A 16,451-nucleotide genomic window follows, 5' to 3' on the forward strand; every position below is an offset into this window, starting at 1 on the left:
CCTAAGTAGGGATCACACAAACACTTGGATGCAGGTTCTCTGGAGCTGGGCAGTAGAGATGCGTGTCTCTTTCTGGGTAACAAACACATATTCCTGTCATCCACATCCACAAGGACTTTGGTTTTCAGGATTCTTTATGTTGCTGAAAAATCACTGAAAACTTTTGGTTTTTGGAGATGAATCAGTTTGTTTCCTGTTTCCAGAGCCAGATGGGGAGGGTAATAAACTCTTTTGGGGGTGGAGGGATTGAGCTGGTGAAGTGTTGGGTAGGAGTTGGAATTAATTTCAGATGCAGAGATGTTTGCATGTTAAAGTCTGTGATAACTCTGACTATTGGACTAGATTTACTTGAGGAAAATCTGTGCTAAGGGAGTGAAAAAAAGGTTATGCAGCTCTCACAGAGAGACCAGGGAAGGCGGAATTTATGGATCTGCCCTGTGGCTGAGATTAGATAGCCAGCAACAGGAGCCTGGGGGGAAATGTGCCCTAATTTGCATGCAGGTAGGTAATTACCAGTTCCTCCATTAAATCTTCTCCTCTGCATTGGGATCTATGGCTTAGTTAGGACAGGTCCAATTACCTTCCTGCACATGGAAATGTACTTGAAGTTCACTTGATGCAAAATAAGGCTGCCGGTGTTTGGTGGTATTAGTTTGATGTGAATATACTGTACCAGCTGGAGAACTGGGATGGGTTTCCATTTGCTTCCATGTTCAGGATGTTCTTAAAGAGCATGAACATCCCAGATATCTGAAGGATACTTTGTGGCCATCCTGGGAGTTCCGTTGATTAGTTATCAGGGGAACAGTTACGGGAAGCTCCACTCCAGCTACTGAAATAATTTCACGTTTCCAGTGAGTAGAATATTCAGTTCCTGTAGCAGAGCAGCAGCAATAGATGCAGGGAAAGGGACTCTGGATTTTTTATTGGGTTCATAGTCCTTTGATACAGCTTTGAATATTAATAGCAAGGTGTCATCAGTGCTGTACATGGGTTGTACTCTCCCTTCAGCTTGAAAGTTAAACTTCTTCCTGTCTGTTGCTTCCTCTCTGACCTGCTTCTCCTTTCAGTCAAAGAAGCTTTTAAACCATTTCTGCTTTTTCTTTCACAAGATCTTTGTTAAGACAAGGTAAAAACAAGCTTAATTTTCTGTCTCACAAGTCATTTAATGTTAAGTTTTGCCAATATTTTTTCTTCAGTGGGTCTGGGCTGTGTCCTTGTAGCCCATGCTCCACTGAGAGGCATTAATTCATTTTTCATGTGCCTCTGGTTAAGTGATCCTCGAGGGAAAGGGAGTCTGATGTCACACTGCTGTCCAGTGAGGGTTGTAATGAAATGATTGACTACATTTCAATCACTCACTTCAGCTTCTTTTCAAGTGCTCTATGAGAAAGATTAAGACTTTGCATTAAACTGCAAGATTTTGCTTTCTCTCTATTTCTCCTTCAGTTTCTCCTTGCTAATAAATAATAGACACAGGAGAATGAATAAAGCACTAAACTTGGGCCCCTGGGACTGAAGTTTCCATCTAATCCATGGTCCAGCCCAGAGTGAAACCTATTTGGTGGTTTTGGCCTGGTCCTTCTGGAACAGTGTTCTTCCTGTGCAGATATTAACTGTGAAAGTGCAGTGCAGCAAAGCACTCCCAGGGTCTGTCTGAGAAAGGCCAAAGAGTAAGTTACCATAGAAGCAGGTTTACCTCCCACTCCTACAGAAGAATGTCTACAGGGCAGCCTTGCCTGGGGTGCTACAGGGCAGTGGGTCCTGTCCTCACACTCTTGGTTAGTTCCGTTCCAGAGACAATGTCTGATTGTCAGTGCTTGTGCTTTCAGGTCAAATCAGGGGATCCCAGAGTGGTTTGGGTTGGAAGGGACCTTCAAGATCTCCTTGTTCCACCCCCTGCCATGGGCAGGGACACCTTCCACTAGCCCAGGTGGCTCCAAGCCCCGTCCAACCCGGCCTTGGACACTTCCAGGGATGGGGCAACAACAGCTTCTCTGGGCAACCTGTGCCAGGGCCTCACCTCCCTCAGAGGGAAGAACTTCTTCCCAATATCCCATCTAACCCTGCCCTCTGTCAGTGTGAAGCCATTCCCCCTGTCCTGTCACTCCAGTCCCTGATGAACAGTCCCTCTCCAGCTTCCCTGCAGCCCCTTCAGACCCTGGAAGGTGCTGTGAGGTCTCCACACAACCTTCTCCTCTCCAGGCTGAACAGCCCCAGCTCTCCCCTCCTGTCTCCATAGGGAAGGTGCTCCAGTTCCTTCATCAACTTTGTGGCCTCTCTGACTTGCTCCAACAGTTCCGTGTCCTTCTTATGCTGGGGCACCAGAACTGAGCCCAGTGCTCCAGGTGGGGTGTCACCTGAGGGGGCAGAAGGACAGAATTCCCTCTGCCCTGCTGCCCACGCCGTGGGATCAGCCCAGGGCACGGGGGGTTCTGGGTCCCAGGGCACAAGGCCAGGGCCTGGGGAGTTTTTCATTTTTCATCACCCCCAAGTCCTTCTCCCCAGGGCTGCTCTCAGTCCCTTCTCCACCCAACCTGTAGGTGTGACTGGGATTGCCCTGACCCAGAGGTAGGAACTTGTACTTTGCTTTGTGATGTTGCATTCATGTGGATGTATATATTCATGAGTATAATTATGTATGCACACATATGCATATGTATGTGTATGTGTGTGTATACATATATATATATATATAAAAGTAAACTACTCCTCCCACAATTGACTCAGAGAGAGGAAAACACCACCTGGACGTGACTGGGAAAGCAAGTGTCTAATGTCACTCGTATCACTGCAAGAGCTTTCTTTTAATAGTAAAAAAGAAATCTACAGCTGATATCAGTGTGTAGTTTGCAATTCCTCATGGTTCCTGTGCATAAAATACACTGGATTTTACTTTTTAGCCTAATATGTATTGTATCTTGAAAATGGAATAGAATTAGAACTAAATGGATCAGATTTTGATATTTTGGCCCCTATTTCATGCCTTTTGGATTTCTGTGGAAAGCACCATTCTGTACAATCATTTATCTTCCTTCTAATGAGTAATGATAATTTTATGTGAATTATTTTTGCATGCCAGAGTGACCTCAGTGTCCTGCTGAGGTTTACTGCCAGAAAAACGCTGAAAGAGGGAACATTTAAGCACCTGTATATGAGTCAGAGTCAGTTCAGTGGTTTCTCATGTATTCAGAAGTGAAGGTCTCAGAACTTTCTGAATGTAGCAATTGGTGCTGTGGTCTGAAATCACAACTGCATTTTGTAGTTTGGGCATGATTGATGGGGTACTGACCACTAAAATGTTCATGGCAGTGCTGGTCCCTAAAATTATCCCCTTGTGTCCAAAAATACTTTTAGTTTTCCTTGTCATCTCTAGAATACTGGCCCAAGTTGCCCAGAGAAGCTGTGGCTGCCCCATCCCTGGAAGTGTCCAAGGCCAGGTTGGATTTGGGCTTGGAACAACCTGAGCTCGTGGAAGGTGTCCCTGCCCATGGCAGGGGGTGGGACTGGATGGGCTTTACGGTCCTTCCAGCCCAAATCATTCTGGGATTCTGTGATAATCCCAAGAGCAGTTGGTGGAATCTGATGGTAAGAAAGTTCTTTTTGCATTGGGAGTATTAGGAATGTTATGAGTTGACTGGTCCCTTCCTCCAGACTTCCGCCAACCAAGCTCAGGGTAGGTGCTGTAATTCCCGAGGTTCACCCAGCCCGAAGGTGTTTGCAGGAAGCCAGTTAAGGGTAGTGGCAGGTGAGATGCAAAGTTTTACAATTATGCTCTTGTGTGTAGATAACAAACTGCATAAGAAATTACAAAATAGGCCAGACTTATGAATTAATGGTTACACCTCAAACTTTGCTGTGCCTTTAAAAAGACTAATAATAAAAGTGAATCTTCTAACATTCCCTGTAAACTTTGTTGCTTTGCAGAAAAAAAAAAGGCAAAGTGTGCTGAGGTTAGTGGAAACTTTTTGTTGGCTTCAGAGTGTATTGAAGCAGCTGCTAAATGAAATCTCACCATGAACCCAGGATGTTTGTAGTTCTTGTGGGAAGAAGATGGTAAAGTCAGAATATGCACAAAAGCTGTGCATTGCTGTTCACAGAGAAGCAAAGCCTGGTGAAGAGCTTTTAGGAGAAAGAAAACAGCAACAGGGTCTGATGGAAGAGCTTCCAAACAAGTGATAGCAACAGTGAGGTTTTCCACCTTCCAGCAATATCTGCGTGTACCTCTAGAGAGAAAATTCCTGCAACAGGCAGAGCTGGCAGACAGGGAGAGGTCACACCCAAAGCTCTCCAGAGCCTGATGAAACAGGGGATATCAGAGCAGTGGCTCTGTCTGAGCAGAACTTCTGTGGGGCTTCAAAGACAATCTGCTTTAAAGCCAGATGCTATGAGTTGGAAACCCTGTTTATTCTGGAGAAATCCCTTCAATAACAAAGTGGAGCATTAACAAATAGCAACTAAAATTTCTGGTCAAAATATTGCCTTTGCTGTACAAAAAGCTGTCTTACTCGACAGCTTGTGTCCATGCACCCAGGACACAAGTTCACCAGCTCCTCTCTTGAAGGAAATAAATAATATTGACCTTTGGAAATACGTGGCTCAATGGTTTGTCTTGGCTTTAGAACTTGCCAAGCCTCATGACTATGTTTGGGGGGATTGTTTCAGATACATCCATGTCAATAAGATCTTGTGTGAGCTAAAATAATCAATTTAAGAGTGCAGGACTCAGTCATCTTGTTGACAAGCTGCCTTCACGCTAGATACATTTTCTATTATTGATGACATTTGCAGCAGGTCCCAGAACAATGCTGGTGAGTTCTAAAATTAATATCCTTTTTTGTGGTTCATTAGTTTGACTAGGTCTGGATAATAAATAGGCTTACAAAACCCAAAAGAAAAAAAATGAAACCCTGCATTTCCTTGCAGACCCAATTCTGAAATTGAAGGTGGGGTTTTATTATTTTATAGAAAACTTGAACTTCAACTGAGGAATCTTTCTGGAAATTCTAAAAACAGCATGCTCATTTTTCTTTTCACTTTCATATGCCTACAGAGTCCCAATCAGAGGGATAATTAAAATGCTCAAATGCAATGAAATAATGTCTGTGAAGTGTTTCTAACCAGAAGCAGAGCTCTCTTGTAAGATTTCAGCTCAGCTCTGCAGACCCAGAGGATCCAGCTGTGTCTGATAAGCCCAACTTAATATTTAATTTAATATTGTTTTATCAGCTGTTATTGTATAACTTTCCTTCCTTCTCTCCCCTTCAACCTCCCTCAAAATCCTACCTGACATTTTAAACCCAAATCCCACTTAAATATGATCAACTTCAATACAATAGTTATAGATCAATGTTTTTAAATTGTAATCTATGGGCCCTGGTAGAGATCAACAACTGCATTGAGCAGCAAGGTGTTTAAATTGCTCACAACTTAAATATCTTTATAATTTTGGACCAAATAACTTCAATCTGCAAATATTTACTTGCTAGATAAGCAGTTCAATGAGAATGAATATAAGTTTTACATATATACTGGCCTTCTCACAACACTAATTTCCATTACTGTATTAAACACAATCCTGTGTTCTTTTAGTTCCACCAAGAGCTCCAAATATTAGGAACATTATTGGCTATTTTATAACCTTGACTTCATAGCAAGGCAAACCTGCCTAAATAGTTCTAATTATTTCCCAAACATAATATCTGTAATGTTCTTATTGTAATCAGGGACAGTTCTTTATAACGATAGAATTATATTTCTTAAGAGAGTGATATATGCTTTCTATTCAACAATGTTCCTCACTTTAAATCTGGAAATGTTTAAAGGTAATTATACATATCTTAAGTTGTAGTGAAAAAAATACAATTGTAGTGAAAAAAAATACAATTCAAGTTTGCTTGAGGGCCACTGAACATTTGTGTTTTATTTTTAAACTCTTCATGCTCCAAGATTTGTAATTGTCCACCCCACTCCCATAATTTTCCTGACTTTGTTACCTGAGTAATCCTTGGTGATACATAAAAAAACATCTTCAGATGTGTGTAAATGTAGCCAAATTCAGAGTCCTGGAGTTCAGGGCACTGCCCCTCATGTTGCTGATTTTAGAGCATCTGATTCCATGCTAGAACTGACATTTCATTATTAATATTTGGTTCCATAATTACCTGATATTTAACCTTCTTCTTTCACTTGGGGGATGGTTGAAAAAAAATTTATTTTCTATGGGACGAAACTTCCAAATTCCAATCAATTTGATCTTAAGTTTCTGCATATTCAGATATGAAGTAATGGGGTTTAATTATTCTGCCACTTAAAGTGCCCTTTCACTTCAGCCCAATGTCATTTCCATTCCCTGTTGAATTCCTGGGGCACTTCTAATGTTCAGCTCAACACTCATCAGGAAAGTTGTATCAGGAAATAAGAACCTGTGTGTTTGTAACCAGCCCTGGTGTGCTCCTGGGCCCTACAGCGGTGACAGCAATGAAGCACAGCTCTGTGTCCAGGAGATTCTGTCTCTGCAAGAGGATATCAGTTGGGAACTGGGCTCTTTTGCTTGTGGAGAATTTTTACAGAATTTGATAACTAAGGGCAGTTCTGATAAATACAAAGACTTATGCTCTGAAAAGTGGCAAAGGGAAATTTCTGGTCTGATTTTCATCTTCTCTTTGAAAGTAGAGGCAAGTGTACCCTGTACACAGACAGCTGGGAGAGCTGTATCTCTGCCCTCAAGCTGTGCATTTAAAGGGCCTTAGGAGATTATAGAAAAGATGCTGACAGTTTGGGAAACACAGCAACGCTGTAGATTCCTCTGCCATGTAGACAAATCTTTATTTCTAACAATTATGAAGTGATTATAGCCAGGCAAGCTTAAAAAGCTGTAGAGTTCTCCCTTATTGTGCCTGTTCAGCTGCAATTGTTAATTGAAAACTGAAATTTCTACAACTCCCACCTCGGAACACTTGAAGCAGCCGCTCAGACTCCTTGGTGAATCATGTTGCTCTAAACACAGAAGGAAAATGTGTTGTACCTATAATGTTATAGGTTCTTTATTGCAGATATTAATCTTTTCTTTTAGCAGTAAATGGCAAACATAGGGGCGGGGAGAATAGGATGTACTTCCCAATGGAATATTGAGTAATTAAATTTTGAACTGGAACTGTTGGATGTGGATGCTTCATATGAGCAGCCTGCTTTTATCATGGTTTTCTTTCTGCAAAATCCTATCTGTATTGTAGGTAAGAAAGGGTGAACTCCATTAGTGTAGCTACAGATTTTTACTCAACTTCATGGTTTTGGGGGGCTGACTCATATACATATTCAGCTTCCACTATGAAAAGAATTGGTTAAAAGCAGGATGGAGGCAGGAAAGAGGAGACTTTTTCCTGTGTATGGGTGTAAAACCAGAAGAGAAGTGAAAACAAATATAAGGCAGTAGGATTTTCAGGAACTTCAGCCTCAGGTTAGATTCTTGTTCATATTTAGTCTGAAAAAAGTTTGTCCTCATTTTCAAAATTGTTCAGCGCTTTCCAAATTCACTATGAGTGATTTGAGCTCTGTGCTTCCGAAAATCTAGGCACTTATTTTACCTTAAATATGGACAAGAGACCAATTATAGCTCTTTTATTTTAGTCCTGGCCTAAGCGTACTCTATACCATCACAGCATATTCAGTGAATATCTAGCTCATGGAATATATTTTTCTATCCCTTAAGACATTTATAAAACCAATATAAAAACCTCAGCCTTGTAAAATGTTTTGAATTACCCAGAGGCAGGACTTCCTAAGGCAGTTGGGTTTCGTGTGCCTGAAACAGCCTTTGAAAGGTGTGCACATTATCTGAGCACGTGTCACTTTGCTGCTCCTCGGGTGAGAGGTCGTTTGGGTGACAAATGGCCTGCTTAGGAAGGGGTTGAGCAGTCTGGACTCTTGAATTTTTAGTGGGATTGAGGGTATCTATCATTTTCTGGATTGGATACAAAGCGGGAGGGTTTGCTGTAACCGAGGACTCTGTGGCTGGGGGTTCAATTTGGGGTTAGACAGCTGTTGCCACATTTTTAAGAGCTGTAGGTGTGCAGATTTCTTTTGTCAGAACTGGCAGATTAAGGACACCTTTAGGTTTTTGATGGTGCTGTAGCCAGCACTGAGTTGGTGACACGATCCCCGATGGCAGGGAAAGAGCGGGCTCCGTGTGCCCAGGGCAGCGAGGCCTCCCTGCAAAGGCCTCTGTGGAGCCCCTGTGTCCCTGACCCTCCTGCTCCTGGGAAATGTTCAAATTATTTCTCTTTTTATTTTGCTCTGTCTTCTACTAGAAATTTTGGGTTTCAACACTGATTTATGCACAAAACTTGGATTTGGGTCTTTTGGAGCCAGCTCCAGTTTATGCTTTGTGCTCTCTCATTTCCATGCCCTGAGGTCTTCCTCTCTATCAGCTGGGCAAGGTGGAATCCCATGACACATCTGACTAAAGAAATCTAAAAAGAGAGACTATTTCCAAGTGTCTGGAGTGATAGGACAGGGGGGAATGGCTTCACACTGACAGAGGGCAGGGTTGGGTGGGATACTGGGAAAAAATTGTTCCCTGTGAGGGTGGGGAGGCCCTGGCACAGGTTGCCCAGAGAAGCTGTGGCTGCCCCTGGATCCCTGGAAGTGTCCAAGGCCAGGTTGGACGGGGCTTGGAGCAACCTGGGCTAGTGGAAGGTGTCCCTGTCCATGGCAGGGGGTGGAATGAGTTGAGCTTTAAGGTCCCTTCCAACCCAAACCATTCTGGGATTCTATGAAATTGTCTGTCACTTGAGGAAAACAAACAATTAGATATAGTAGCCACTCGAGAACTATTCTGGATTTTTTTTTCTTCAATATCCTTTATCCCAAGAAGTCTACATCTTCCAGTATAAAGAGAAGCAGGCTTCAACTGGTTATATTTAAATACAGATTTGTAGTTCCAGTGTAAATAATTGTATTTATTTGATAAATACAGTGTGACATGGATGTTTACTTCTGATAAATTTGTTCTGAGATCAGATTAGATGTGTGAGAGAGAAAGATATGCAATCTGCAAATCATCTGCTTAATGATCAAGACAACCCCCATATTGCCCAGAGGATGGGCAATAGGGAAAGTAAAAATGGGGGTTTATGACCAAGTCCTGAGCAATGTCCATCCAACAGCCATCTGCATCTTACAAACCCCACTTTCATGATTTATTTTTCAGAAACATGCCAAGATTTTACACCATTTCTGTGGCTTTCTCTCTGAAACAAATGAAAGCATGTTAATTTATTTAGAAAACCAGAATGCTTTGCAGAAAAAATTTCCACATTCCTATCCAGCTAACTTTTAATCCCCAAGTCAAGAACTCTTTAGCACAATGCCATGCTTGCATGCAATACAAATGAGGAAAGGCTGTGTTTTAAGCTTTCTGTACAGACAAAGCATAATAGCTCTGCCTGTGGTAGTAGAACACATCATTTATTTTGCATGTTACACAGCATGTTAATGTTCACTGGAGCTGGGCTTGACTGATGCAGCTTGAGCAAATGTACAATTTTCTGGATCAAATTCAGTGATCGTGCAACCCACACCCAAGGGAAATAGTCCCTGTTAATTATGTGGGTAAAATACAAAGAGTGCTTATGGATTGGGGTTTTCACCCCACCCCTGCCCCAAACAGAGTGTCCTGAATGAGGATTTCTGCCTCCCATGTGGTATTGAAAGAGAGTAGGGTTAGATGGGATATTGAGAAAGAATTGTTCCCTGTGAGGGTCAGGAGGCCCTGGCACAGGTTGCCCAGAGAAGCTGTGGCTGCCCTATCCCTGGAAGTGTCCAAGGCCAGGTTGGATTTGGGCTTGGAGCAACCTGGGCTAGTGGAAGGTGTCCCTGCCCATGGCAGGGGGTGGAACTGGATGGGCTTTAAGATCCTTCCCACACAAACTATTCTATGATTCTGTGATTTGCACTAATCACATATGTTTGCAGACAGTACTTTAAAGCTTGACATAAAAATAATGTATAATATGACTGAATTTAGCAACAGAAACTTTGCTGATTTATATATTGTTTTTATTCTAGTTTGGCTTCGTTTTTCCTCTCCATGCTTTCCGTTTCTAGGCTGGAATTCTGTAACACGTGTCAATATGTGGGAGTTCCTTTAAAAACTCCTCTGAATGGAAGGCTTGGTTATTAATGTGGAGATTGGGAGCTGAATGCAGGTAACTTGTGCCAAGGATGAGGGCAGGGTCTGACTGTACTGCACTGCAGCCCTTTGCTGTGGCAATTCCCAGCTGGATTTTCACCCTGTGTCAGGCAATGTTCTCAGAGCTTGACATGTGATGAATGGGCAGAACAGGGGTTCACCCCTTGGCTGTACCAACCTGCAGTGCTATAAATCTCACTGTAAGGCTAAAAAAGGCCCAAGAGTTTTAGATTTACTGTATTGTGTCCAAAATATAATTTGATTATTTGTACATAAATATGTAGAAGCAGTGAATGGCTTTCACAATTACCCAAGGTACAGCTAAGATATTTTAAAAATATGTTAGCCACAGGTGAAATGAGCTCATATCTCCAGCATTGTATTTTATCATTTAAGCAAATGGGCTTGTAGTCAAATTAGTCACTTATTTTGTTGTCATCTCTGCTCATTAGGGGGAAAAAAGGTAGAAATAAATAAAAATTCTGATAAATGTTAATATTTATTTAAGTAAATGTGTCCTAGTGTATACTTAAGGCTATGCAAATAAGAACTTAGCTGAGTTTGTGCAGAAACAAAATCAAGGTATTTCCCTCAAAATAATTTATCTTCCTTTAACAGAATATAAAGTGTTATTAGAGGCCTCATGTTTCCTCCTTCTGGAAGCACCAGACCTTGTTTACCTCTTGTGGATTTTCATGACTTTGGTTGACCTGAAATTTTTTGACCCTTTTAGAAAACTGAGTTCTTATTTTCCTAACATGGGATGAGCTTAGTGTAATGGTACTAAACTTTACCTTCAATTTTTAACTGAATTGATATTGCTGTGGTGGAGAAAAAAAGGAGCAGGATCAGGAAATTACTCTGGTTTTAAAATAGGGTTTTTACAAGTGCCTCCAGGAATGCATTAAGCAACATGAGTTACATCTGTCTCGTGTATTTTGTTCTCTGATTCTCTCCCTGAGGGGAATGGTGTGTGCAGCAGAGCATTTTGTTTTGGTAGGGTTTGCTCTGTACGTGCCCAGGCTGTGGCTGTGTGGCAGAGGAGTGTGCCCTGCATGTGCAGCACAGGGGCTGGACTCGTGGAGCCTCTTCAGGCCTCAGAGCCATGGAAGGAAGGCACCACGGTGCCAACCCAGAGACATCACTGGGAAGAGTGTTTGAATAGGACAGTTCTTGTTAAACACCTGGAAAACTCATTTACTCAAAGCATTTTTGGGGGACTTCTCTTGGTTTTGATTTGGGGGTTTGTTTTTTCTTATTTGCATTAGCAATTCCTACACCTATGTGGAAAACCTCTGTATCCAGGGGGGACACTGAGCTGTGTCATAACCTGAGTCCCACAGAATGAAGGAATTTCAGTTTAGGAAATGTTAATGAGAGCCTCCTCCTAAAGACTTGCAGTACAAACCAAACTTTTCATTTATGAGCAAAAATATTTTTTATCTTGTTGGTGAAGGGCACAAGAAATAAATAACAGGAAGAAAGGCTGGTGGGAACACGTATGGATTATTATTGCCATTCTTTTTTGATTTAGGTAGTGCCCCAAAGGCCAATTAGAATTAGACTCCTCTTGTTTTAGACCCTACATAAACCAGAATGAACTTCACAACCTTTTCTCAGCTGTGTATCCTTTACAAGCTGTCTATCCTGTGTGGTGCAGGCAGACAGGCTGGATCCCAAGCCCAGACAAAGCAGGAGTGTGTGCTCTGCTTTCCAATGTGTGTAACTACATCACGCAGCATTTGTTTCTGCCTTTGTGTTCACCTCTGCACAGCTCAGAAGTGCATCTATAGCTGCTCTGGGATTTTTCTGTGTTGTACATTATCTGCTCAACAGCAACAGTAATTAGACTAAATTTAGAATGTACAGAGTGGTGAACTTAAGTTTTCAAAACAAACTTGTGCTGGAGTGATGCACACAAGAATGCCTTAAATTGAGTATTGAAAGAAAAAAGAAATGGACTAAATCACTACTAATTTTCTGGGGGAAAAAGAATAAAATATGCTAAAGGATACAAATAGGCAGAAAAATCCCATTGTGAGCTGGGATTCAGACTTGATCTCATTTCTTGTCCAGCTGTTAGACAAGGAAAAATAGAATTTTGATCCGGTTTGATACAGTGTTGGCTGTGTCACTGAGATGCTACTGGTGTAATAATGAGACAGTGTCCTTTAGTCATCCAGCAGATGAAGAAAAGATGTGTATTCTTCTAAAAAGGCTCTAAAATAATTATCTGTAATCTATGGTGATCATACATTTGCCTATTCAAGTGATATGAATATTGCCTGTTCAGGTGATATGAATATTTGAAAGTAAAGAGGGAAGCACAGTGTCATCCTAAAGGGTTTTTTTTGGTTGTTTGTAGGTTTTCTGTTTTGTTTTGTTTTGTTGTAGGGGTTTTATTATTATTTTTTTTTAAATCTGATTTTCCATACGGACTCACAACAGATAAAAATGTAGATCAGGCAATTTCATCTTGGTATAATTTTTGTTCTGTTTACAATTTGCCGCTTTTTCATTCAATCAGAAATTTGAATGGAACAGGAAATCTGATTTGCTCCAATGTTGTCTAATATCAGAAAAGTTAAGAAGAACAAGAAAAACTCACACTTTTTATTTAAGATTCTTCCATTTACAACTAAATTTGTATGAAAGGCCCATCTTCTTCCAGAAGCTGTAACTAAAAATCTACTCAGGGACAGTGTATCCACGCAGAGCACTCTATGGTGCATTCTTGTACCATTCCAAAATAACCTCCATAAATCATGTCATTAAGAAACTGTCTAAAACTAATAAAAATACCTTACATTCTTAAATCACTGTTAGTTTTGAAATCAGAAGAAATAATGGTCTCATGTTTCCTGCAGTAGGTAAAGCTGGAAAACAACCACTGAACAAATGAGTTGTGTGCTGGAGCCTCTTGCCAGGGAGTGGCAGATTCATCTTCCCTGAGAGGCAATTCCTGGCTGTTTTCTATGGTGCCAGATGTTAAATATTCTTTGTTTTGCTAATCATACTTTTTGGAAGCCATAAATTGCTTTATCTTAAATAATTAGAGTAGTTTTTAATAATAGGGATCTAAATTATGTATCCTTTTATTTGGCTTTTATTTTTGGAGACAGAGGGAAGGATAATTTTGCTTTACCTTTTTAGAGAACTAAAACTTACTTTGCTTGGAGAGCTGGGACTGTAGGAAAAACATGGAGTGTGTCAAAAATTGCAATAACATAATGAGCTCTCATTAACACTGCATTCCACCCAAAAGTTTCTTACTCTTCTTAATAGCTTTTCATACCAGCACAGTTCTCCCCAGTACAATTAGGGACTATGTATAGTACCTAACTTTAAAATGACAGATCCATTCAAAGACATCTTCCTGAGATTTTTTACTTACCCATTAGCTAAAATAAATATACATTTCTTTCTCATTTCCATGGCCTGCAAAATAAAGACACACAATTGCATCTTGGTAAATGGTAAGATTTTCAACTTTTAGGGGGAACTTTTTCTAAAATGCAGATTCCTCAGAATTTTAAAGCTAAAATGTTAACTGAATTCTTGCAATAGCTTAAAACTCTATTTCTATTAAAAAAAAAACAAAAAAAAAACAAAACAAAAAAACAAACAAAAAAGAAAACAAAACCAACCAACCAACCAAACAAACAAAAAAAAACAACATAACCAAAAATTCAAAGTGCATTTAAATAAGAATGGGGTTTTATCAATTTTTTTTTAAAGCAGAGTCACCCTAGTTATTTTCTTCCAATCCATCAGCAAACCCCCACCAAAATAGAGGAGTTAAAATGATATTAATCTACATCACGACATGAGGACTAGATGCACACATAGATGGCTGGAGTCTGTTTATTCAGCTCTTAGGAACTAAACAAAATTGAGTTTGTAATGGGGCAGGCAGTGTGTGGGTGGGGAGTGAAAGGGAAAGTGGGTGAGAGCTGGTTGCATAATAAATGTTTCAGCAGGAGGTATTTGGAATGGCTCCCTCCCTTCCACGTTGTGAAATCATAAGGGAGTTATGTTGCATCCCAAATGAGTGCTAATGAAACCTTTATTCCAGGCACCATCATGTATTCTGCATATGCTACATATGATGTGGGAAAAACTGAAATTAAAATTGAGGGAGAGGGGGAATATGCCATCGAGTGGCATAAAGGTTTTATCAGCATGAGTCTGGGAGAGGGTGCCTTACTCAAAAGCAAAGCTGAATTTATTAGTTCCCATTTTTTTTCTCTCCCTCTGAGCCCTCAGTCTTGGCACTCACTGTGGAACAGGGGCTTATGGGCACAGGCTGCAAAAATAGTCTCAATAATCTATTTTAAAACTCCTTCTCATCTTTCAATAAATACTTTTTTTGACAGAATATATGAGATGGTTCAGGATACAAAAGTCTCACCAGCACTTGTTTGGAATGTTCTGCATTTTGCAGTCCTTCAAGTGCTTTCAAATTCTCCTGTCTGAGCTTCAGCCTTTGATCTGGCCAATGGAAACAAAAACTTCCTTCTAAGGAATATTTCTTCCTCTACCTTCCCTCCTTGGCCACAAAATGCTTTTTTCTTCCTCCCCAGATGGATCAGATGCTCATCCCTTCCGAACCCTGAGTGTCTGGACTCTTCTGGAATAGCGAGTTTGATGTTGTGTCCCAAGGGTGACCAAAGGCTGGGCTGGGAGTGGCCTTTCCAGGTGTCTCATGGCAGGGCTGTGATGCTCCTGTAGCTGTTGGAGCTCATTTGGTAAAAATGTTAAGAGTTCTGACTTCTCAACCTTTCCAAGGTCAGCACAATTTCAAGTCATGCTGCCTTCACAAATCAATAAACATTTAAAATACCGTAAAAAAAGACTGAGATCTATAATTATGAATCCTTTGGCTTGTAGTAATGATAGAGTTGTATGTGCTGGGAAGTGCTTGTGCCATCATGAAGCACCTTCCTGTCCTCACCTTTAGGTTCTGAGATATTATCTCTCACCTCTCTCTCCCCGTGTCATTTTGTTTGACCTGTCTGACTGTGGCACCAGAACAATCAGTAGCAGGAGGAGTTTTTAATGTGGTGGCTGAATTCCGATTTTCAAACTAGAAATAGGCAGAAACAGTCTTTAATAAAGGTGACCTTTAGTTACACTGCAAGATAAGCAGTGGGAGAAGGAGGGAAAGTACCAAAGCATGAGGAGTTTGTGGTACAGATTAGGGAGAGGGAAAATGATGAGGGGATTTTATTTCCCATTAAGGTCATTTGGTCAGTCTGTTCTTGCATTTCTTGACTTTGAGTCATGGGAGATGAAAACCTTTCAGATTTTACAAGAGGTGAGGTAACATGGAGGGGGATTTTTTCTTGTCTTCTTTCTGACCTGATGCTTTCCCTCAGCAGGAGAAATTCCTCACCCCACTTCATCCTATTTGCCCAAAACATGTGCTCTAATTACACCCACCTTTCCCTGCCAAAGTCATATTTCATCTGTAGAATTAAAAAAAAAAGAAAAAGCAGGTAGTAGGTCCAGGAGATTTGTTCCTACATCTGATAAAGGTTCACCTTTTTTTTTTATTATTATGGTTGCTCTACTTGAATATATTCTCTCTGATATGTGGATAACAGGGGAAAAAAAATCAAATCATGGAGAAAGAAATGGAAACTATTCTTGCCATAAATCTTCCCTTTTTCTCTATTACTGGAACAGAAAATTGGCTGGGAGTTTAAATGCAGTGTGTATATATGTGTGAGAGCCTCTGAACCCCTGTTACAATGTAAGAAGTGACATTTTCCTAATTTCAGTTTATATAAAAAAGGCTTTGCATGACTTTGATTTTCATAACATGAAGGTCAAACAATTCAGAATAGAAACAATAATATTCTTCAGAAATTGACCCATGAAAATGTATTTAAGTTGTTCCTGGAAAACTGCCCTTCAAAGCTCCTTCCCAAGTAAACTTGCAATGACATTTCCAAACCAGAACGCGGGGGCCAGTGACTATGGGGAATTTTTGGATTGTTCCTGCTAATTTGGTAACCACACACAAAATACCTGTTACACAAATCAAACTGCAGTAATTTACTATCCAGGTGCCTGAGCTTGTAACAGGCAACCTGCTGAGAAAACATTTGGGGATATTCAGCTCAGTTTTATAGACATTCTGTATTGCTTTTTCTATTACTTTGATTGCCCATCTCACTTCCCAAGGCCTTTAACATTGAGAGAGATAAAGCTGCCGCCCTGTTAAGGCACAAGGAATTGAAATATCACAGTAATT

At 40.7% G+C, this 16,451-nt stretch overlaps 1 long non-coding RNA gene across 1 annotated transcript; it reads left to right on the forward strand.

The window, feature by feature from the left end:
- Window positions 1-7,807: 7,807 nt before the first annotated feature.
- On the forward strand, window positions 7,808-15,026 carry LOC113976636. The gene is made up of 3 exons (XR_003537129.1): window positions 7,808-7,866; window positions 10,108-10,208; window positions 14,776-15,026. It is a non-coding gene; the product is annotated as an uncharacterized LOC113976636 (long non-coding RNA).
- The last annotated feature ends 1,425 nt before the right edge of the window (window positions 15,027-16,451 follow it).

The sequence above is a fragment of the Neopelma chrysocephalum genome, unplaced genomic scaffold (assembly GCF_003984885.1).
Source record: "Neopelma chrysocephalum unplaced genomic scaffold, ASM398488v2 Primary Assembly neopelma1_177, whole genome shotgun sequence".
NCBI classification, from domain to species: domain Eukaryota; kingdom Metazoa; phylum Chordata; class Aves; order Passeriformes; family Pipridae; genus Neopelma; species Neopelma chrysocephalum.